Source organism: Peromyscus maniculatus, chromosome 10, assembly GCF_049852395.1.
Source record: "Peromyscus maniculatus bairdii isolate BWxNUB_F1_BW_parent chromosome 10, HU_Pman_BW_mat_3.1, whole genome shotgun sequence".
Taxonomy (NCBI): Eukaryota; Metazoa; Chordata; class Mammalia; order Rodentia; family Cricetidae; genus Peromyscus; species Peromyscus maniculatus.
The window spans coordinates 6039766-6063999 of record NC_134861.1 but is presented as its reverse complement, the minus strand read 5'-3'; the positions used below and the strand labels follow the sequence as shown (position 1 = coordinate 6063999).

The window sequence follows — 24234 nt, the reverse complement described above, 5'->3', positions numbered from 1 at the left end:
AAAAAAGAAAAGGTCCACACAAGTGGGCCTTCCCCCGGAGAAGAAGGGAAACCCGCTACTGGCCTCTGGAGGTGAAGACCTGAGTGCTCCCGTGATGGCAATCCTAACCCCCACCTCCTGTAGTGACACTCTCTGCCAGCTTGCAAGGCCAGAGTGACTGAGCCCATCCAAGCCACAAAGCAAGTTGCAGGCAGGGCCAGTGTAGATTCCTGCTGGTGTTCGTTGCTCACATGCTTTTCTTGCAAGTTCTTTGTGTTTTTCTTGCATATTCCTGGTCTCTCCGGAGCTACTGGAAGGCAAAGAGCACACCTTGTTCATCCTTGTGTCCTCCACTGGAAGGACTTCATGAATTAGGAGCTTTCACGGTTGGCCGGACTCACACTGGGAAGGAGTACAGAGACACAGCGGCCACCGTGGAAGAGTCTGTCTGCACTGGGTAAAGTGCCACAGGAACACGAGAGGAAAGGAGAAACAGGCATTTGGGCGATACAAGAGTTTTCAAAAAGGACCTCTTTTAGTAGGAAAACGGGAAGGCAAAGGGAAGCGGGATAGAATGTTCTGGTACCAGATTAGTGAACTAAAAACCTGAAATCAGAAAAGGTATGTGGGGGTTCCTAGGCTGCCCTACCCAGCCTGTACTTTCAATGATTGATTTTGTGTGTGTGGGGGGGGCGGGGGGGGGGCAGTAGTTTTCAAGTGCCAGGCTACAACCTGGAATGACAAGTGGCCCATTGTCTGGGAACCCTGAGCCAACCTGTCTCTGGGGTTACAGCAGGTGGGGCTTCGTCATGCCTCCTCTCTCAGGCTTTGCTGTTCCTAGCCTCAGATGGGATCCCATCCCGATTGGACGATGTCAGCCTTGGACCGTCAGGGGAATCGCCTTCCTTCCTGAGCCTTCCCCGTTTCTTCTCAGGCAGCCAGAATCCCTGCTCCCAGGTTCAGTGTTCTGCTTCCTCACAGTGTGATCCTGTGTCGGTCCCCCTCCCCCACTCCATCCATCTGATCTGCTGCATCTGTTTCCATGGTGACAAAATGGGAATAATCAAATCTTCACGGTATCACTCAGGGATAACTGGTGGGAGAACCTAGGAGACAAGAGCCATGAGAACTAAACCACTGCACAGGCTGTTTTTGTTGTGGTTTGTTTATTGATTCAGGGTCCTTCTATAGCCTAGGATTGCCTCAACTCCATAGTCCTCTTGCCTCTGTCTCTAGAGTGCTGACATTCCAGATGTGTGGCACCACACCCTGCTCACATCAATGCTGTTCTCCCTAATTTTTCTGCCAGCAACCTGTGCCATCCTGGGCAGTCTGTTCATGGGGGGATGGGTCAAATCTGGAATGGGATCCTGTGTCTCAGGCCTCCTTCAAAGAGGCCGTGGAGGCCATAGTGAGGATCCTTGAAGTTAGCCTTGTATGGTTGTCTGGGTGGTGCAGAGTGCTCAGGGAATATTATTTTTTATAGGGGTGATATTCGAACCCGGGGCCTCACACATGTTAAGCAAATACCCTACCCCTGAGTTGCACCCCTGACCTAAGTCCAGAAATTTAATATTTAAGGAGGTGCTGTGCATATGCCCTGCGTGGAAGCCAAATGTTCCATTTTTAATGTGCCTGGCAAGGTGACAAAGAACCTCAAATGCCACCAACCAGCCTGAAGCTTGGGAAAGGACAGAAGGAAAAGAAGAGAGAGAGCTGCCTGGGTGTTGAACGCTAGAGAAGTGGAGGTCTGAGTCCTGCTAGAGCCAGAGGACAGCACTGTGGGACGAGGCGGCAGGGTGAGAGGAGCCTCACCCCTCAGGGGAAACTGAGTCTCCAGCAATGAGAGGAATTTTCTGGGGCAACTGAGCACACGCATGGCAGAAAAAAGCAGTCTTCAGCCCCAGGGTTCCCCTCACTAGGAAGGGGGAGAGCCAGGCTTCGAGAAACAGCAGCCCTGGGGGAGCGGCCATGGCCAGCAGCCTCCTGGGGAGGAGGGAAGGACAGAGCTGGGGCCTGGGCCTTTGGCCCTGTGGTCAGAGCCACGTCTCCAGTCCTTCCTATTCTGGGGTACCACACAGACTGTTGTGGGTGGTTGGCGCTGAGAGGACCGGGGACCCCTGCGTGGCTTGGCATGCAGGATGTGTCTCTCCTCAAAGCAGAAGTGAAAGAGGGAACCATTCTTAGGAGACAAGAGGCAAGTCTGTTCACCTCCTCCATCTCTGCCTTCTGCAGGAACCAGGAGGGTGGTTGCCACCCCGGGAGCCAGCCTGCCGAGACAAGGAGCCAGCCTGGTTTGGGGGACCGTGGCTGCTGGAGGCTGGGTATGTGCCTCCTCCAGACATATCTTGGGATCTCTCTGAGTCTGCATCCTTTTGAAGCACCCCAATAACTGACTTTTTAAATCAGTTTTTATGATTTAGACTCTGAGAGAAATGGCTCTTACTACAAGCCCCTGTCTTCCTAACGGATTCAAAGCCAACCTCTCTCTGCAGAGAGCTGTACATGGTTTCTTGGCTCACTCACTGTCCGCACATTTGATGGCCATCCTCTCATGAATACATGCATCCCAACAGCCTTCTGTGACACACACACAGAGGGATCCATGTGCCATAGGTCTTGATCGCTAGCGTGACTGACAGAGGAGCTGCCACAGTGTCTAGTCACTGACATCTTCAATTGAAAGAGGAAGGCAGCTTCATATTCCTCGCAGCCGCTTCCAGGGGGCCCCACCCTTAGCTTTCAGATGGAAGGATAAGGTGGTGAGAGAGCACTGTGAGTCAGAAGAGGACCTGGGACAAGATTCTGCAGGCAGCTTGGGCCACTGATGCCACCGAGACCCCTGTGGGTATGTGTTCTGTCCTGCAGGAATCCTGCTGTGACTCTGCACAAGTGTCCCCCTGCTGTGGGAGCCTCTCCTATAGGCTGTTTCTCTCCTGAGACCTTCACCAACCAGATCCGGGCAGCTTCCTGGGAGCCCTGTCTCCCAGTGGTGACTGATCCTAGGGCTGACCACTAGCCTCCTTGAGGGTATCTAATGTCACCCTGCCTCCCATTGCTCTCTACAACAGCAAGGAGACACAGAGCTCATCAGTGGCTCCCAGAAAAGCACCATTTGTAAAGCATCTCAGGGAGGTGATGCCTGACCTCTAGTTTACAGAGGAGCCGAAGGGAATGGAAGGGAAGAACAGCCCAGTACTGAAAAGGGTGTGAGAAAGAAAGGATTTCAGGGCCTCTACAGGACCACTACTCGATAGGACTCTCTGGCTCCCTAGTTCATTGCTGCTCACTCTGAGCAGCTGAGGGTCTGCAGGTGAGCAGGCCTTCTCTGTGCTGACCCAGGAGTTCCCTGCTGAAGTCTGGGACATTCACCCAGCTGCTGAACTATGGCTCCCTCAGAAAGGCCACTGCATGGATAGGAGCGACCATTGGCGATCTTAAGGTGTTCTTCTGCACACACAGGCAAAATGGGAAGATTGGTTAAAACAAAACAAAACAAGAGCCACCATTTTCTTTCTTTTTTCATCTTTTTGTTTTGTTTTTTCCAGACAGGGTTTCTCGTGAAACAGTCCTGGCTGTCCTAGAACTTTCTCTGTAGACCAGGCTGGCCTCGAACTCACAGAGATCCACCTGCCGCTGCCTCCTGAGTGCTGGGATTAAAGGCGTGCACCACCACCGCCTGGCATAACCACCATTTTCTAATGTGTGTATATGTGTATATGTACACAAAACGCACCTGTGCACAGCGTTATGTAGATACAGGAGCAAGAAGAACACGAGACACAACGAAATACACAGTAACTATTGTTGTAGTTGTCAAGTACAGTTGGGGAAAGTGTCCCAAAGGCCAGAGAGACTGTGAGGTTGGATGGGAACCTCAAGCTATGCTGGGGCTGAGGGGTGCCTTCTGGGCATTTCCCTGGGAACCTGGTGGCTGGCAGAGCTGGCCAGAGGCAGAGAGGGTGAGGGCAGAGATGTTCTGGTTGTGAAGACTCTTGAGACCCTGGGGTGGAAAGAGGCTTCGTGGGTCCAAATGAGAGGAAGGGGTGAGGGCTTCCATCACCCAGGATCATCAGGGACACACAGCTGTCCATCTTCAAGAGAAGGAAGCCGGGTGGACTCCAGCAAGGCGCCTCTGGCCTCTGTTTTGTCCTCTTTTCAGTAGGAATGTGTCCCCCCTCCTTGCTGGGCTACTGAGAACCTGTGGTGGGTAAAGACAGAGGGGGAGTACCTAGCCTGGGACTGCCGTGTTAAAAGGGACCTAACGGCAGAACCTTTAGTTTGATGGTGGGCGGGGGCACTGGCTGATGTCCTGCCTTTCTCCCGAGGTAGATTCTAGAAGACACAGAGACAAGGGCTACCATGGGTTTGGACACTTTGGTCCAGCTTGCTGTGCGGAAGCATATCTCTGCTGTCCTATCGCTGCCCCAGCCAAGTCAGTGCAGCCTGGAAAAGGGCTCGAGACTATAGCCATGGTCCACCTTAGAAGGTAACAGGTGGACCCTTCCCTTCTCTCGGGACACCGCTTCCTTTACCGTGCCCCAGGCTTTAATTCATGACCTAGTCAGTCTGCGCTGACTCCTCACTCAGGGGCAGCCATGTGCTGTGCAGATGGCACAGTCCCGGGGCCCTGAGGTCTGACCAGCAGCAAGACCATGTTTCTCTGTAAGGGTAGAGCCACCTTGGCCTTCCTCTCCTGACTCAGGGAAGTTATCCCCATAAAGCAAAGAGCTCACATGCCTGGATCACAGACACTCCTGGAGAGGGGCTCTGCAGGACACTGCTTGCTGGCGTATTTAACTCTGTTAGCAATCCCTCACAGTGTGTGTGGATCTATGCGTGTGCGCGTGCACGTGTGCATGTGCGTGCGTGCGTGTGTGTGTGTGTGTGTGTGTGTGTGTGTGTGTGTGTGTGTGTAGTAGTAGTGGTGGTGTTTGGTTGTTTAATTGTTTTGTCATGCTTTGAGACAACATCGTTCTCTAGCTAAGAATAACCTCTACCTTACAATCCTCCTGGCTCAGCCTCCCATTGCTGGATTACAGGTGTGCAACACCATGCCTGGGTCACAGTGGGTATTACCAGCTGCCCTCTACAGGTAAGTAACCAAGAATTATGGGCACCTTACCAGCAAGGGTTAAGGGTTTGGATTCTAGTCCAGGTCCCCATGACCTTGCCCACACAGCCCTTTACCTTGGAAGGAGGGCTCTGGGGCTGTGTTCTGTTGTATTTGGGGTTTCACTCGTTGGCAGTGGCCCTGACGTTTGGTCTCTTCCTCTGGCAAGTGGCTGTGGGGTTGGCTGTCAGTCCTTAGAAACATCGCAGAATGACCTCGCTGGCCGTTGCTTTGTCTGTAGAGGGGAAACTTGGGGTCCTGAGTGGGTAGCCAGCTTGTCTGGGGTTGGGGTTGGTCAGTGGAGCTGAGCCAGGTCTTCCTCCTCCTTTCTCACGCCCTGACTCTGCTCCACATCTGCACAGTCAGCACACTGCAGGGCCCAAACTTCCATCCCCTGGGAACCATGGATGCCTTTCCCACCTACCTCCTGGGCTCTGTTGCTTCCCTGGCTCTTCACTATAGGGAGATCTTGGAGGAATGGCAAGCTCGGTATGTGTTACAGCACAACTCTTGATTTAGCTGTGCACCCCGCCCCCAGCTCCCCTGAAGCCTGCTCCTCCCACGGTCTTCCCTGATTTAGTATCCGTACCATCATCTACCCAGTTATTCAGGCAGAAAGCCTTGGAATTATCCTACATTTCCCTTCCCCTCAACCCCCTCATCTGATCCATCAGCAAAAACATATTGTAATCGACCTTTCTTCAGCATCCTTACCTTCATCCACCCAACCCAACCAAACTGGTCCTTCCACATTGCTGGATGCAAAGGCATGCACCTGGAATCCCAGCATTCCTACAGCGAGATGAGAGGAGATGAAGGCTGGAGAACTACCTGGAAGCTTGTCGGCTGTTGATCTAGATTAATTACACAGTGCAGCAGAAACTACAAGAGATCTTCCCTCAACAAGGCAGAAGGCGAACGCCAATTCCTAATAGTGGTCCTCAGACCTCCACATGCATGCCAGGACTGACTTTCTCTCACACACAGACAACAACAAAGAAATATTTTTGAGGAGAGCCTCAATTACAAGTTAAGTCCACCCTAGGCCAGTGTCTCTGAAAAGACAGACTTGTCCTGTCCTGTAAATTCCTTATGGGGGCACTCTCTTGGACTGGGACTGCAGCTTGGCAGTAGAGAGCACTGGCCTCGCTTGTGTGAGGACCTGCGCTCACTCGATCTCTCACACCAGAGCCAAGAACAAACAAACAAACAAACCGGAGAGTAGGACTCTTCTAAGAACACATGTCCTTCGTCTTCCGTTTGGGCAAGTTTAACTTCTTGGTGCTTCGGGTTTGTTGGCTACAACGTGGGGAAAATAGCAGCGCCCACCTCCTGGAGGAGACATGGAGATCAAAGAGAAAATGAGGAGACTGCTTACCACAGTACACTGGGGTGTGTGTAGGGTTAACTCTATTGTGATTATTATTGTCTGTTGTTGTGAGGCAGCATCCTGCTGTGTAGCCCGGGCTGGCTTTTTGGGGGGACCACAGGCATGAGCCATCACACCCAACTCTATTATCATCTTTAAATTGTTATTATCATGACCATCACCATCTGTTTTAGCTTTCTTTTCAAACTTTTTTTAGACTTATTTATGCATATGAATGTTTTGCCTGCAGGTATGTCTGTACACTGGAGGTGGGAAGAGGGCATCAGATCCTCTGGTACTAGAGTTACAGATGGTTGTGAGCCACCAGATGGGTGCTGGGCATCAAATCCAGGTCCTCTACAAGTGTGGCAGCAAGTGCTCTTAATCACTGAGCCATCTCTCCAGCACTCGGTTTTTCTTAAAGAGGCAACTATTTTTTCTCTGTCTTTGTGTAATAATAGCATGTACATTTTACCATTTTTCGTGGTCCAGACCCTAATCCACTTAACAAGAGGACCAAACTCTTTAACTAGCAAGTAAACTTTGGGTCTCCTCCTTAGCCTCAGAGTAAGTGTCGTTCCCTGGGGCTCATCCCTCTGCAGTCACATTGCTCATCGAGGCTCTGTGTGATTCGGGCTGTGTCTCCCTAAACACTTGCCCGCCTGGAAGGTGCTTTTCCTTCTCTATCTACCTAACGCCCATTCTTCCTTCCATCTCAACTTGATCATTATCGTCTCAACCTTCCAATCCGGTGACTAGGGACGTCCCCTCATTTTATACTCCGAGAGTATACATTTCTACTCTTGTCGCTGTAACAGAATACCCGACAGAAGCAGCTTATGGAGGGAAGTCTCCTGGTCTGAGGGTGTAGTCTCTTGTGGCAGGGAAGTCCTGGCAGCAGAGACTTGGGGCAGCTGGTCACATTGCAGCCACAGTCAGGAAGCAGAGAGCAGAGAAGGCTGGTGCTCGGCTAGTTTTCTCTTGTCTATCTAGACTGAGATCCCAGCCCATGAAATGAGGCTGCCCATATATAGCGTAGGTCTTCCTACCTCAATTAACCTAAATTAGATGATCCCTCATCCATATGCCCAGAGGCCTCTCTTGAAATGATTCTGAATTCTGTAGCCTGGCAGTCCATATTAACCATCACACTAGATGTGCTCTGTGCTCTGCTGTAGCACTTACCCAGATTATATGCTTCCCTCCGTTTGAATTGACTGCCTCTGTGATGGACCTAACTCCATGAGAACAGAGGCCAAATCCTTCTTTCCCTATGCTGACATGGTATTTTGCACTATGCTAGATGGTAAATAATGAATGAATTCGTGAATGAGTAGAATGGTGAGGAAACTCAAAGACAAAAATCCTTGCAGGGAATAATTTGTTGTCCTTGCAAAAGTAACTCACCTTTCTCATTGACATCAGGTCATGAGGCTGGAAGAGCCAGCTGACCTCCAGTAGGCTCCACGTGCTGAAATTGGGTGCTCACAGGGCATCCATGGCCTTAAAAAAGGACAGAAAGGCTTTGACCCATTGAGCAGAGCTCAGAGATGGACACGAAGCTGCAGTGTGATGAAGTCTGTCTGGCCTCCTGTCTGTGGGCCAGACACATTTGCTGTGCCTTCCTTCTTGAATCAGGGTGAGGAGGAACCCACCCGACACTGGAGCTCTGTGCTCTGGTTTTTCTGGCTGATGACACATCCTTTACTGGGTTAGAGCAGAGGTTCTTCAGACCTGGGCCAGTCTCCGACAGAGTCCACACTGGGACACGGAGAAATGAGAACAACGGGGACAGCATGGGGACTTTTCACAAAGCTAAATTAATTCTGAGATTGTCTGTCCTACATTTTTCTGTGTCAGCCTGCCCTTTCTTTTATGAAACCAGGGTGACAGGAATTGACGATGTTGTGTCCTTGCTTGTCAAAATCACCTACTTAATTCTCTTTTGAAATTTGCTGGCTGTGGAGAGTGGCCGAGCTGGGATGAGAATACATGTTTGCTAGTTTGCCAGATACCTAACTCCCTGTGCTCTACAGGTCCCGGGAGAGAATCCTACACGAGGGAGATTCGAGAACTGCTGTAAACTGTTGACGGACTACCGTGAAGAAGAGAGCCACGCTCTTGTTATAACCAGCGAGGCAGTCTCAGACAGGAACAGTTCAGCGGATATCAATCAAACGGTGGTTCCAATCCCTGCCCTGGTGAGGCTGAAGTAGGTGGATCTCTGAGTTCCAGGCCAGCCTGGTCTACAGAGCGAGACTTTGTCTCAAAACAGACAAACAAAAGCAAACCGAAACAAAACTTACAAAAAACAAATCAACTGATTTATAGTAAGTTTTTGACGGGTGAATGGGCTGTCCCGGGCTATCCCTGGGCTACCAGTGCCTAGACACTACTCAAACGTGTGGGGACTGATGAAGGATCTTGGTCATGGAGTCAAACAGATCTATATTTTAACACCAGTTTCACCACTTATTACATGTGTGATCTAGAGCAAATAAATTTCCTGCTCCTTAAAATGGAAAGTAGAAAAGCCAGGCAGTGGTGGCACACACCTTTAATTCCAGCACTCTGGAGGGAGAGGCAGGCGGACCTCTTATGAGTTCAAGGACAGCCTGGTCTATAGAGCTAGTTCCAGGACCACCAAGGCTACACAGAGAAACCATGTCTCAAACAACAACAACAACAATAATAATAAAATGGGAGGTAGAGACTAGAGAAATGGCTCAGAAATTAAGAGCAGTGGCTGCTCTTCCAGAGGACCTGGGTTGATTCCCAGCCCCCACATGCACCTCACAACTGTCTTGTTACTCCAGTCCCAGGGATCTGAAGCCCTTTTCTGGGCTCCTCAGGAACCAGGCATTCACACTGTGCACAGATATACATGCAGACAAAATACCCACGCACATTAGAAAAAAAACAAACAAAAAAACAACCTTATTTTTAAAAAGGAGACGAGGGGCTGGAGAGATGGCTCAGAGGTTAAGAGCACTGGTTGTTCTTCCAAAGGTCCTGAGTTCAATTCTCAGCAACCACATGGTGGCTCACTACCATCTGTAATGAGATCTGGTGTCCATTTCTGACCTGCGGGGATGTGTGCAGGCAGAATACTGTATGCATAATAAATAAATAAATCTTAAAAAAAAAAAAAAAGGAGATGAAAGGGAGATGTGGTACTAGGTGAACCTATCCTAGGGAAAATTAATGTGGTCGTGGAGGGCAGGAAAACTCCTTAAGGAAGTGACTAACCATTGCAGCGATGGCTGAAGGCTAAGGAGGGCTAGCTGGGGTAACAGGAGATGTGGTGGAGAACATTCTAGGCAGAGAAGAAAGACACACAAGGGCAGGATGAAGTTGGGGGGACTAGAGGAGAAATGTATCCCAGAGATGCTGAGGATTTTCACTTTTGTCCTCAGCAGTAAGCAGCAGACGGCATGATCAGATCTGCAGTTTTAAGATTTTTCTATGGTGATGGGTGGTGGTAGTTGGAGGTGGGATGGGCGAGCATAAAAGGCCGAAGCCTGAGGGAAGTCAATGTGTAGCGGTTCAGGAAATACATAATGGAACCCTGGGCGAGGGAGGCAGTGGGGGAGAAGATGAGTGCAGGTCTTAAGGACCACTTAGGAGACGAAGTGGTCGTGACTGAGCAAAGTATTCCAGGAAGGATGAGGGTGAGACGGTTGCCGAGGATGATACCCAGATTTCCGGATAGAACTGTTGCCAGGCAACAGAGTGAAAGCCAGAAGGGAGTGGGGGAAAGCCTGGGACATGATTTCCCCTGCAGTTGTGATCAAGTCCATGTTTGCAAAATGAAAGGTGTTAGGATGTGTGGCTCCCTGGTTGCTTGCCGAGGGAGAAAGGACACCTTACGAAGATTGCGTGATGCAGGTAAACAGGCCTAAGGCTTAGGTCATGACTTAGGTCATTCAGGTCAGCTGTGTGACCTTAAGAGGCAGCTTCACCACTCTGGGCATGAGCTCTAGAACGAGTGGCCCACTTAGCCTAGAAACTTAACAGGCATAGCCTCTCCAGCTTTGTTTGTGTTCAAGGTCACTATTTATGGGACTGTTCCTTGGGAAGCTGTTTCCTATAGATTCCGTTCGACTAGCACATAAAGGTGAAAAAGCCTTAAGTCTAAGAATGTGACCCCAGGAGCCCATTTGCTCTCTCTGCTAATTTCACAGAGTGAGATGATATCTGGATCCGACCCTTGTCTCTGCCCTCCTGCACCCCCTGCCCGTAGGAGGAGGGGCTAAGCAGTTTGTTCAAAGCCTCAAGGCTGGAGGACAGAAGAGCACCCTTTTGGAGGGAGTCCAATGTTCCTTTTCTTACTTGGGGCTGGACATCTTTCTGCAGCCTACACAGCCTCTTCCTAGGACAGATGGAGCTGGGCAGAACTGTGGGGACAGGCTAAGGTCATAGACACAGGTGGCGCTGAGCATCTGGGGTGAGGGGAAGCGACAAGGGGGTATCTACAGCATTGTCCTGCTAAGCCGGGGTCTTTTTCTAACTCTTGGAAGATATCGTGTACCCCTGCAATGCTCCTGAATGTCTTCCTGGAAATACAAGGTGAACTTTGGGGGGAAAGTGGATGCTGAAAACCCAGCCTGTGCGCCTTCCCCGCCCCTGCAAACGAGATATGAAAACATGGTTTGAACCCGCTGCTGAGGTTTCCATGGTGGCTCCACTCTGCCGCCCTTCCCATTGGCTAAGACGTCCTGCTCTGGTTTTAACAGAGGCTCAGATACGGGTCTCTTTCCTGATTGGCCAGCTTGTGCTGCAGCGCCATGGCAACAGAGACAGGGGGACCAGTCACTGCCGGAAATTGAGTCACCATCTACCTGGGGTGGGCTACGATCCATGGGGCTGCTTGTACGGGGTGGGAGGAGAGACAGGTAACTCCTGAGCCGGTTTATAGGCAAGCGTTGGACTTCCCACACTGGTCACTCGGAGTTTTGTGGGGCTGGAGGAGGGGGCGTGGCTTCTGCTCATGTCTATTTTTTTTTTTTATCTCGAAGCATCCTCTTAGTCCCCTCTTTTCTCTGAGACTTCTATGTCCCCCAGAAGGAAAACAAACCTCTGGCAGCACCAGAAGTTAACTCGTTTGCCCAAATTCATATCAATGGCAAGCCAGGATTTGAGTTTATGTTGTATCGCCTGACTTAAAGGCTTCAAAGGGCTATTGTGAGAGAATCCAGGGGTCTTTTCATTTAAAAAAAAAAAAAAAGCAAATGACTAACCCTCTTTTTATTTGTCAAACACCAAATGCTTTTCAAAATACTCTTCCATCTAAAATATCCAATCATCTCAACAGACCGAGGAGTTGTTTAGGTCAGGATTGAATGGCTCACCTACACATAAAGTCACCAGAGCTCAGAGAAGTCCCGTAATTTGTTTTGTGTCCCAGAGTTGGAATGCCCACCCTTCTGAGCCCTTGTCAAGGCCACATAGCCAAATCATTGCCTTCTCCACTCGAGTGCTCCAGGAAAAGGAATTATTTTCGGCTCCGAGCCGCCATGTGTGTGCTGGGAACTGAGCCCCGGGTCTTCTGCAAGAGCCATAAGTGCTCTTAACTGCTGAGTCCAGTCCTCTCACAGTCTTAAATCAGGATTCCAAAAACAAGGCCACTAGACTTGGGCCGTGGGGCGCTCTTCCTGCTCCCACAGGGAGCAGATGGTGGCCTATGCCTGCTCTGGGAGCTGACTCTCCTGTTCTTGGGTGTATACTTTTCCTTTAACTGAAGCTGCAGTCGTGGATCAATTTCTTGGTAGACTCTGAGGACTGTATTTGTGTGAAGGAATCTGAAATAGTTGTTCCCCAAAGAGTGACTCAGCATGCCTAGCTGGAGGGTATGGGCAGTAGAAAGAGAGGAAAGAAACCCCCAGTGGCTTTAGTAGTTCAAATCTAAGCTAAAAATAGTCTGGAAGTTCTCTTTCTTTCCTGTTCAGCTTGGGCTTCCTGAAGTTCTTGCCTTGGAAACAGCCCCGTCACCAGGCCCACCCTCCTGCCCTTCCCGGAGCACTGCTTTTGAAGATGACCTTGTAAAAAGTCCACACCTGCCGCTCCACTCTCCTAAATGCCACACCAGCAAGGAGCAGACACAGTTTCTCTGCAACAACAGTGAGAGGCATCTCTCCTGCCCCAAGCACCAAGGCACTGGGGGAATGTGGGGAACAGCCTGGAGTGGCTCTGCTTTTATGAAAACTGCAGCCTAGCAGTCTTCTCTTGAGGGACTGTCCCAAAGTGACTCCATCAGGCTCTCAGATGGTAATGGAAGACTTGAATTGGATGGAACAGGGTGATGGGACAGTCACAGAGTAGTGGTAGATGGGTTGGAGGGAGGATTGGGGTGGTACAAGATGGCCAGACATGAGTGCTGGGAACTGAACTCCAGTCTTCTGCAAAAACACTCTTAACCGCTGAGAATCTCCAGCCCTGAGATGCCTGTTCTTGGTGCTGGGTAAGGGTCCGCACCCCACATGAAACTCCATTGGAAATATTCCAATCAGAGATATCCCAAGTGCAAAGACTCTGAAGTAGGACGGAATCTGCTGATCTGAGCCTTGAGTAACACCTTTCTCCACTTTCCCAGTTTCCTAGTTTGTGGAGTGGGAACAACAGATGCCTCCCCGCTTCCCTTGTAGGTATACAGAGGGCAAGGGGCCCCCAAAGCACACAGGGTTTTAAAAGGGGAGGGGCTCCCTGACTCCTTTCTGGCCTATATATAGAATGCCTTGGGAAGGCTCAGGATTTTGGTTGCTGGTTGCTGGCTCTTGGTGGGCGTCCTCCACACTTACTGGTGTTTGTTGGGGACCACCAGGGGACAGGGCAGCAATGCTCAGTGCCTGGGGTCACAGGAGAGTCTGGGGGAGGAAAGCCTTACTAAGCTTAGGACATGAAACCATGGCTTGCTGCTCTGGACGGTGGCTGAGGAGAAAAAAGCTGGGAAAATTCTGGGGCCCAGGGAAGGCCTGAAGGAGTTGAGATTCCAAGTGGGCCAGGGAGGGGCTTTGTAGACACACAGATTTAGCTCAAGCAAGGGAAGCTGTTGGCAGGCAAAATGCCAGGAGCTGTTTGTCGACTTCCTACTTTTTATCGGAGTAAACAAGACGGACATGGGAAACCTCTTAGGGCACCAGGGGACCCAAAGGAGGTGCCAGGGCTGGAGAAGCTTCCAGGAGGAAACAAGGATGATGCTTCAGAGGCCTAAAGGATGAGTCAGGTGAAGGCCCAGAGGCAGAGGGAGAAGTCGGAAATAGCAAGGGGGTCACTATGGAAGGGACAATGTCTTCAAGAGGCCAGAGGGGAAGAAAAGTTGGGGGTTTTCAAGCTGTCTAAAGCAGAGAGTTCAAGTAATGGGTGGGATCAGCTTGGCGCCAGCTCGAGACGCCAGTCTTTCTCTGACGCACTAGACACAGGGCTGCCGGGTTTAGCAAACTGAGGCTATATTGTTCAATTTTCAGACGAATAGCAATGTGTGTTTAGTAGGTGTGTACACACATATTTGGGTCACCCCTTACTGAAGGCCCCTCTATCTGAAATCAGCTGACCTGCACCTCCCGCATTCTCTTTGCTGTCCCTCTGTCCCTGTGTAGGGTCACAGAATGGCTTTAGGTATCGAGATGATGTGGTCAGACTTTAGCTAGGGAAGCTGCCTAGATCTGCGGGGAAATGCACCCGAAGGAGACCAGGAAGAGGTGGGGGGGGGCAGGTGAGGCTTCTGCGATTGTCCTGGACCCCAAAAGGAATGTCGTTGTGCCTCTGAAGTCATCTGCCTTTCCCACCAGGCAGGTGGCCCTGAATAAACCTCTCAGCTGGCCAAGTCCTAGGGGACTGCTGATCTGGTCAGCCCCAGATCTGCATGTGAACATCTGGACCACGCGGCTCCCTTGTCCCTCAGCATCCTCATCTGTTAAAGAGAAGATGGGGGTACGTCCATTATGGGCTCTTCCATCTCCTGTACCTCTCCTGGTGTGGGACATGATGATGAAGACATTTGGCTCCCCGCTCCTTTTCCTCCTGTCTCATGCTGCTCTTTCCCTGGCCACCGGATCCATGACTGACCCTTCCCATCTTACTTGGAAAAAGAGGCTGCACATTTGTGGAGGGCCTGCTACGTGCTAGCAAATCCTCGGCATTCCTTGCCTCACCTAGCGCAGCAGCCCTGAATGGGTTTGCTCCATTCCTCAGAAAGCAAACCGAGGCTCTTGGTCACACAGCTGTGCAGGGGCTGGCTGGTGCCGGCACTCCCCCCACCCCCCACTGTCTCCAGGAAGCTTCCCCCAGGAAGCCCTAATCCCCCATTATTTAGGACTTGGGCTCAGTCAGCAGTCTTGTTGTCCCACTGCCGGCCCACATGCTGCCCTGGCTCTTTCAGAGTTAAGCTGGCTCAGTGCTCATCTGCCAGGCTCGACGGCTCAGGAAGCCCTTTCTTTCCCATCTGCGCCCTCCCCGTGGCTCCACAGAGCCCAGACACGGCCCCTCCCAGCCCTTCTCGCCTGCAGCCCTGCGGCAGTGAGGCCACATTAAATATTAACGGGGCCGCTCCTGGCACCACCGTGACGTCAATTACTGCTTGGTGAGGGCTGCGGTTGCCTTCCCAAGGTGAAGCAGTGACCGGAATTCAGATAGCTTCAGTGGTGTCCCAGGGGCCCGGCTGTCGGGACTTGGAGAAGATACTGCTAATGTAAGGCGTGGCAGGAGTCCAAAGCTGTCTCCGCTGCTCCTCCCATAGCATTCTGCTCCCGGCATGATGGATTCCATCATCTGGCAAATATCTGCTGAGCACCTGCTCTCCACCCAACAGGGCACTATGCTCCAGGGATGCATCTGTAGCGTGGCAGTGGCTTTGCATCAGGGGGCTACCCTTGTGGCAGAGAAGAGAGAGAAAGCCCCGCTGCAGGACAGGACAGATACCCACCCTGGCCCGACCCCAAAGGATCCTTCCAGAGAGCTAGTTTGTGCTGAAACCGGATGAAGGAAAGGATCCCAGCTAGGTAGGAAAAGAGGAGGGGTAAGGCAGAGGGAACCTGACTGGAGTACAGAGCCCGGCTCCAAGCCTTTCTAGCCATTTATCTGTAAATTGGATTTCACCTCAGGATTGCTGTGAAGGATAATAGAAGCCCTGCTAGTGATAACACAGGCCACAGGCACGAAAGGCCAGACAACGCGAGAGCAGAGGGCACTGCTGGAGATAGCTCCCAGGCCTGACCTGCTTAGGCACATCTGTCACACTAGCACTCCAGAGGCTGAGGCAGGAGGATCAACTTCTGCTACATAGTGAGATCCTATCTCAAAATAACAGCCCCCACACCTAAAAGAAAACAGCTCCCGGCCTTGGTCTAATCTCCTCACCTTCCCAGGAATTCTTTTCTGAGCAGACAAACAGGTTCAAAGAGGAGCCCTGACGGACCGAGCCAGGCTGGGGATTCACTGGACACCATTTCGGGTTGTATCTTTTTACCCACAGTTCATCACAGGCAATCCTGAGAAAGAGTTATTAGTGCCAGACCTACAGCCCCAACAGCTAGTAACAGTGAAAGGCAGAGAAAACAGAGTTAGTTATTCAGTGTGGCCACAGAAGAACACATAATGAGATCTAGCAACCCCCCCACCCCCCACCCCCAGTCAAGTCCTTGGGCCCTGATTGAGGTTTAGGTTTAAATAGATGCCAAAGGTACACGTAACTAAGCAGTCCTGGGCAGGGTGTGGTCCTGCCATTCTTGTCTGCGCTCCAGTCTCTTCTGGATGGGGGTCTGAGGAGTTGAGAATGCTGTGAGATTTGCTTCTTGGAGACAAACTCTTCCTCTTGCTGGCACCAGGCAGTCGTACCAGGCTTCCACATTTTCCTTTTCCCGAGAACCCTGGGGAACATCTCATTTCTCGGAGACCATGTTTTCAGTAGTCTGATGGTCCGAGGGAGAAGCGACCAGTGTCTCTCTTTAGAACATCTTAACGTTGAGGCTGGAGATGGCTCAGTGGCTAAGAGGGCTGCTGTTCCTGCACCCACATTGGGAAGCTCAAGACTCCCTGCACCTCCAGCTCCAGGAGATCGAACGCCTCTGGCCTCTTGGGGCACCCATACTCCTGAGTGTGTATTAAAAGTAAAGCTCATCTCTTATTTTTGCATCTGAGTTGGGTATGGTGGCATACACTTTTAACCTCAGCACTTGGGAGGTAGAGGCATGTGGATCTCTATGAGTTTGATGCCCACCTGGTTTATATAGCAAGTCCTAAGCCAGCTAGGGAGCATATTAGACAACACAATGAGACCAAAAAACAAAATAATAATAATAATAATAATCCCACAACAAATACCGAAAATAAGAGAGAGAGATGAGGAACAAGTTTGAAAGGGACAAAATGGGATAGGAATAATGCTACAATGCTATAAAGTCACCGGGAGTGGGTGGTGGTGGTGTCAGGGTACAGCGGCAAGACCGACTGCAGAAGTGGCCGTCATTCCTCCATATCTTGGAGTAAGACAGCAAGTGTCTTCAGTATCTTTTTCCGTGGCCATGATGTTGTGAATTCCCTGCTCCCCTAACTTTTCTGCCCAGTCATTTCATAGCATGTCAGGTACTGATAGCACCGTCACAGTGTCCTGGAGGAGTCACCCACTCCTCCCCTCAGTCAGAGTCCCTTCCTCCCACAACAGCCCAAGGTCAATCAAGGGCAGTACCATCCACCCCACAACATGCCCGTTTCCCATGAGAGGAGACCGAAGCAGAGAGAAGCGTAGGAACTTGTCTCGGTTTCCACAGCTGCTGGGGAAGAGCTGGGATTGGAAGCCAGGTCCGGTAACGCTCCTGTTTCTCTATCTGGCCAATGGGTATAAGAGAAATAGATGTGATAAGGAATAGATCACATGCTACATTAAGCACTGTAACACAATGCCTGGTGCCTGCTAATTGGCCAGTAAATATCAACCTTATGATCTGCTTTATGCAAAGAGCGGATACTAGAGTCAGGCTGGAAATGGGCGGAAATTGAAAGAATTACTTTTGTAAAAGTACCTGCCACACAAGCGTGATGACCTGAGTTTGATCCTGGGACAGTAAAAACAGAGAATTTATTTATGAAAGTTGTTCTGTAACTTCCACATACACACACATGTAATTGAAAGAAAAGAGGCAGAGGAGAAGTTAAAAGGGGGCGGGGTCAGGTCTCACAATGTAGCACAGGTTGGCCTCAAATCTATCTCAAGTGCTGTGGTTACAGCAGATTATGGTCTATGTAATCACACCATGCCTGTTATGAGAGGGTTTTAAAATTATTTTGATTATTTTAAATTATGTGTGGGTGTTTATGTCTGAATGTGGATATGTGCACTTGAGTTCAGATGCCCGAGAAGGGAAGGCATCAGATGCCCTGGACCTGGAGTTACAGAGGATTAGGAGCTACCCGATGTCAGGTCCTCTCCAAGTGCTCTCAACCACTGAGCGATCTCTCCGGCTTTCTGCAGATTATCTCTTGTTGGAGAAACAGGGCAGGTTTTTGAAGGAGGTAGGATTTGCCTCACAGGGCATGCCTTTAAACCTTACATCTGGAGGGCAGGAAGGATGGCTCAGAAGTTAAGAGCATTGGCAGCAGCTCTTCCAGAGGTTCTGAGTTCAATTCCCAGCAACCACATAGCAGCTCACAGCTGTACACAGCTCCAGTTCCAGGGTGTCTGACACCCTCACACAGACATATGGGAGCAAAACACCAACGTACACAAAATGAAAATAAATCATTAAAAAAAAAAAAAACCCTTATATCAGGGAGGCAAAGGCAGGCAGATCACAAGTTTGAAAGTTTGAGGTCAGCCTGGGCTGTGTACAGAGAACTTGTCTAAAAGGGGGTGGGGGAGAGAGGTGCTAAAGAAACAGAAAAGCTTGGAGGGATAGATAAGGACATTTTAGTGGGTAGAAATTTGTGGGCAGAGTCTGGGAACATGGTGTGCCCAAGATGTCCAGGGAGTGAGTAATGAGTTTTAAAAGCGGCTCCGGGCTCATGTTGTAAAGAGCTAGGTGGAAACACTGGTGTCTTCGTAGGGAAGCAGCCTTCCCATAAGCCCTGCACTGCAGAGCAACCTCCCACCCCCACCCAGGACTCAGCCTTCTCCCGTGGCCTTGGCCCTCCCAGATTGCTTTGTTTCCTGAGTCAGGGCCAGTCCACTGCCCCGGTCTGGAAGAAGCCAGAAGGCTATAACAATCTGTTTGCCTCCTACTAACATCCTGGGAAGGAAGACATGCTTTTTTAGCACAGTTGCCTGGCAGGGAACCTTGGCAAAAACTCAGTGACCCTCTCCTTTACTCCCCAGGGAGCCATTTAAGGAGCACTCGACGGTTACAAGATCAGCTCGATGCTCTGAAGACTGTCGCCGGTCAGGGGCAGCAGCGGTGAAGTCCTGAGCCAGGCTCCTGCACTGTGCTGACGCTGGCAAGCCGACGTCTTGCTTGCTTGGCCTCCTTTCCCATAGGTTAGAATGGGAAGAATACTTACCTCACCTTAGCTAAACTAAACAGGAGGGTACTGGCAAGCTGATGCCCCATGGCCTGCTAAGGGATTTGTTTCCTTGTCTCATCGATATGGTCTCAACCATTTGTTTGTTTGTTTGAGATAGGCTCTCCCTTATTATTTATAGCCCTGTCTGTCCTGGAACTCAATATGTAGACCAGGCTGTACTGGAAAGAGATCCACCTGCCTCTTCCTCAAGAGCTCTGGGATTCAAAGTGTACGCCACCATGTCCCAGCTTTAATTATTATTTACTTATTTGGAGTGTTGGGAGAGTCTTGTACATGCTTGGCAGGTGTCAGCCCCACGCCTGTCTTTAGGAGCAGCCCAGTTGAATTATCATGCTGTTTCATTTTCCAATGCCCTGGACCTTCAGAGCTAGGAAACCAAAGAAAAATGTCATCCACTAGCAAGGTCTTGGTGTCACAGCCAAGAAATCCTAGGGTAAAAGGCAAAGCAACAGCCTCCCCAGGCCCGGCTGTCCCTAGCTCTTTTCCTAGCCCGAGACAGCCTCTCCTACCTGGGCCAAACCCATAGGAACCATACAGAAGCTGGACGCAATTATACAGGAGTTTCAAATGAAAAGATCTAGAAAATTCTGACCAAGAAACCAAAGTTTGATGGTTGTAGTAACACCTGCCTATAATTCTAATACTTGGGTGGAGACAGGAGGATCAGATGTTTAAAGCTGTCAGGAACCTGTTTTAAAAGATTAAAATAAAATCAACACAAATTCAAGGTGGATAAGATTGCACCTATCTGTAATCTCAGCCAGCATATGGGAGGCTGAGCTAGGAGAATCAGGAATTTGAGGCCAGCCTAGGCTACATAGTGAGTTTGAGGCTAGGCTAGGTTGCTGCATAGCAAGACCCTATCTCAAAACAGAAGACAAGTCTCCTGAACTCACGAAGAACTGAAGCAAAAGGCCTTTCCCCTCCTTCCATGACCAGAGCCCAGCTCCCAGTATGAGCCTGAGGGAGATGGAGGCAGGGAACTGTGTCTGAATGCCAGCAGTTCGGAGCTGTGGCTCCCAGGACATTTCAGCACTTCTAAATGCCAAAAGCTCCCGTGGGTGCTGCACTGCTTCCAAGTCAGTGGAAAGGGTCAGGCTTCTGAAAGGGGCAGGCTCTGAAAGGGGCAGGCTCTGAAAGGGGCAGGCTCTGAAAGGGGCAGGCTCTGAAAGGCTGTGAAACCTGTAGCTCAACCCCAGGTTGGTGGCAGAAAGCTGGTGGGGGAGGCTTAGATGACAGATATCTGACCCTTCTACATCTCAGCTTCCTTCTGAGGGTGACAAGGTTTCTCTACGCAGAGACTGTGGGACAATATCTGGGATGACGTCACTCCTCTGAAGCCCAGAAGAGGGTAAGGGATTGATAAGCATGAGGAGCTGCCGTTGCGGCTGCTACAGACAGTGGTAATCACATCATTGGCTGAGGAATGGCAAAGTCACTTTGGCATCGAGCTGACTGCATCAGGGTGTGGCAGGGAGTCCTATCTTGGTGACACTCAGCTCAAGATGGTAACCACACCAACAGTGTGGCTGCCACCTCTCTGGAACAATAGCAGGCCTTTTCTGTAGTATGTCCCTTGGTGTTCAGATATCTCAAGCAGTTCAGTGTGTACCAGAGTATCTGATATGGGGAGGAGAGGACCGAACAAACCAGGCCCTACCTTCTGGTCACTCTTCACGGGATTCAGGGTGGAAGGTTCTGGTGATGCTTTGGGAATCCAGCCATGCTGAGGAGCAGTCACTAGCACTGTGCTCAGAATGGAGCACAGCAGGGAACCAACCACAGAGCTCAGATGGCTGGTGCTTATTCTATGGCGTTGCCATAGAGATACTACACAAGTGCCTGGTGATCTCTGGGATGGCCCTAAAAACACTGTGGAGCCTTATACGGTGGCGTATGCCTATAATCCCAGGACTTGGGAGGGTGAGACATGATGATTGTCAAGAGCTTGAGAATTGCTTAGCTTATTTTTATTTTTATTTTGTTTTTAGAGATAGGGTTTCTCTGGGTAGCCCTGGCTGTCCTGGAACTTGCTGTGTAGACCAGGCTAGGCTCAAACTCACAGAGATCCGCCTGCCTCTGCCTCTGAAGTGCTGGAACTAAAGGCATGCATCACCACCACCTGTTTCGGTGGTTTTTTTTTTTTTTTTTTTTTTTAAGCTGGAGTGTGGTGGTGCTTACCTTTAAACCCAGCACTGAGGGGCAGAAGTGAAGGACCTCTGAGTTCAAGGCCAGCCTGGTCTACATAGCAAGTTCCAGGCCAGCCAGGGCTACAGGGTAAGACCACCTTTAAAGAAAATGGGAAAGCCGGGTGGTGGCGTCAGCGTCACATGCCTTTAATCCCAGCACTTTGGAGGCAGAGGCAGATGGATCTCTGTAAATTTGAGGCCAATTTGGTCTATAGAGCAAGTTCCAGGATGGCCAGGACTGTTACACAGAGAAACACTGTTTCAAAAGACAAAACAAAAAAAGGTTATTTGGCCCATTTTTCATGTGGCTTACTCAAGAGAACTCAGCGATAAACGGGTAGATCAGGATTTGAACCCAAGTCTAGAATCATGTTCGGCCCCCACACTGCACCATGCAAATTCTGCAGAAGTCAGGTGGAGCCTTTGCTGTTTCCCGAGTGAGACCTTGGACCAGGTAAAAAGCAGATTTGGCTCCTGTGCTGGGGGCAGTTGTGAGCCCTAGCAACACCAAGTGTTAATCACCAATCATGGCTCTCTTCATCTTGCTCAGAGGATCTCTCTGGAGTGGTTCTGGAGCCAACCTACCTATGGATAAGGCTTACATCTGTGAAGTAGGTTATGTGTCCTGGGGTTGCCGAAGAGTCGGTAGCTGTCCTTAGGGGTAGAGAGAAAAGGTCCTGGTAGGAGTTTACAGCGTGCAGTCGGGGGACTTGTGTGGACTTCTTACGGTTTGACCAGAGTCATTCCTTCACCCTCTCTTAGTCTATGTCACGGGGCAGTGTGCTTCCATCTGGCGGAACCGAGTTCGAGCATTGGCTTCAGTAGCTTCTAGCTGTGTGACTTTCTTCAGGCCACAAACACTTCTGGGCCAGTCTCTTCCACTATAACACGGAAATTGGAACTGTACAGACCTTTCAGGAGTATCGCAAAATAAATACACAAAAAGTTATAAAGCACATCACCCAGTGCTGGGAACATGCTATTGAGTCGTTTTCCCTCAAGGTGAGCATGGAGAGGGCTAAGTGAGAAGAGGGGCTGGGGTGGTCCTGGGGAGCACCAATACTTCAGGGCAGGCGAGAGGAGGAGCCCGCACTGCAGACAGACGGGCGCCCAGAGAGTGCAGGGCCAAAGAAGGTAAGAGGAGAACCCTCACGGAGGGACAAGCAGCAGCTGAGCCCAGGGCACCTGAGGGCCGAGGAGGAAGACTGAGGCCCCTCTGGTGGCCACGAGGAGTCTAGATGAAGTGAGGCAGACAGAGAAGGCAAGAAGAGCTCTGAGGGAGAATCAAGGTGTCGCCTCTGGCCTTTCCTTACCATTGTGTACTGTATAGCAGAAAGTCATAGCCTGGGCAACTTAGAAAATTTTCAGTTTGCCCACCCACACTGTCCCAGGTTTGGGGGGCTCAGAAACTTTAGGACACCAGCAGGTCTCTCCTTGGTCTCTGGTGAGTGCCTTTTTGCTGTGTCACCCCTTGGCAGAAGATGGAAGAACACTTTTTTTTTTTTAAGGGCTGGGAATCCTTCTCTCCAGTCCTTTTCGAGCTGATGCTAATCCATTTATGGAGGAGGAGCCCTCATGACCTCAACACTGCCCATCAGGCTCTTCCTCCGAAGCACTGTGGACACAGGCCCTTCAGGAGAATTTCTTCAAACCGTAGTGCTGTCAACTTCAATTATCCGGAACACAGGACTCGGCTTCATTTCCACTGTCAATCTGAAGCTGAGAAGGTCAGAAACGCTGGGGGCGGGGGGGGGGGGGGGGGGGGGGGAGCTGTAGGCTCTGACAGGAAGAAGCCACCCACAGGGCAGTGCTGCATCCACCTTCACGGAAGGCTCACTGGCCACCAATTACACTACATTAGCTGGCCACAAAGCTCCAGGAATCCATTTGCCTCTACCTCCCAGCTCTGGGATGCAAGCATGTTCCACCACGCCTGGCTTCTCCCCACTGGGTGATGGAGTCAGACTCAGGCTTGTGCCGACGCCCTTTCCCTATAGGAGCTCTGTCTCCAGTTCACCGAAATTTTCAGAGCACCTGCTACATACATGCTCGGTACTGCAGTAGCTCCAGAAAAGGCTCTTGCCAGGCTCAACAACCAGGCTTGCTGGCCCTGCTGGCATATGCCCAGACCCCAGCACTCAAGGTGGGGGTATGGCAGGAGAATCACAAGTTTGAGGCCAGCCTGGGCTACATGTGAGACCCTGGATCCACATAACACAACAACAACAAAAGCAAACTTTCAATGAAATGAGGACCTGGCAGCCATGAGGGGGGATTTGAGTGAGCACCTGGAAGATGAAGTTCCACCATATTTGTCTGTGAAGTTCCACCATATTTGAAGAGTCACCTTTGCTGATAAAAATTGAGGCTAATAAACCAGGCAATATTTCCTCTAATAAGAATCTTTTTTTAAAAAAATTGTGGGTTTTTTCTTCTTCCTTTATGGTACTGGTGTTTCGCCTGCATATATGTCTGTGTGAGGGTGTTGTGAGTTGCCATGTGGGTGCTGGGAATTGAACCCAGGTCCTCTGGAAGAACAGCCAATGCTCTTAACCACTGAGCCATCTTTCCAGCCTCCCCCACCCCGAGTGTCTTAAATGAGTGTGACAGCTCAGGCGTGGTAGCGCACACCTTTAACCTTTTGCCTTAGCTTTTTGAACAGAGGCAGGCAGACCACTGTGAGCAGGAGGCCAGCCTGGTCTACAGAGTGAGTTCCAGGACAGCCAGGGCTACATAGAGGAAACCCTGTCTCAAAATTAAAATAAAACAGTCGTTTCAAAGCCTAGCTTTTGAGACACTCCACAATCCCCTTTCAACTAGCCTCACTTCCCACTTCTGGATCTATCGTCTCACCCTGATTTTCCTTTTATTCTTACTAAGCCTGTGCACACTCTACCATATAGCCTGCTATTTTTCTATTCTTCTTCAAGGCCCAGCTAACTTGCTCTTTTGTGTTCCCATCTCATCTTCTCAGAGCCAGAGCTGCATCTTGTCCGGGGCTACTGCAGTACTGAGCATGCAGCCAGTGCTCAGTGAAAATCTTGGTGAACTGGAGACAGAGCTCCGGGTAGGAA

At 50.5% G+C, this 24234-nt stretch overlaps 2 long non-coding RNA genes across 2 annotated transcripts; one reads left to right on the top strand and one right to left on the bottom strand.

Annotated features, from left to right (window-relative positions):
* Positions 1-3771: 3771 nt before the first annotated feature.
* Positions 3772-9025, bottom strand: LOC107400705 (uncharacterized). Its single transcript, XR_006076411.2, has 5 exons — positions 7869-9025; positions 6308-6424; positions 5807-5884; positions 5170-5327; positions 3772-4180 (listed from the first exon to the last, which is right to left on the bottom strand). It is a non-coding gene; the product is annotated as an uncharacterized LOC107400705 (long non-coding RNA).
* A 5956-nt stretch (positions 9026-14981) lies between these two features.
* On the top strand, positions 14982-22920 carry LOC143267547 (uncharacterized). The gene is made up of 3 exons (XR_013042729.1): positions 14982-15230; positions 18766-20322; positions 22669-22920. It is a non-coding gene; the product is annotated as an uncharacterized LOC143267547 (long non-coding RNA).
* The last annotated feature ends 1314 nt before the right edge of the window (positions 22921-24234 follow it).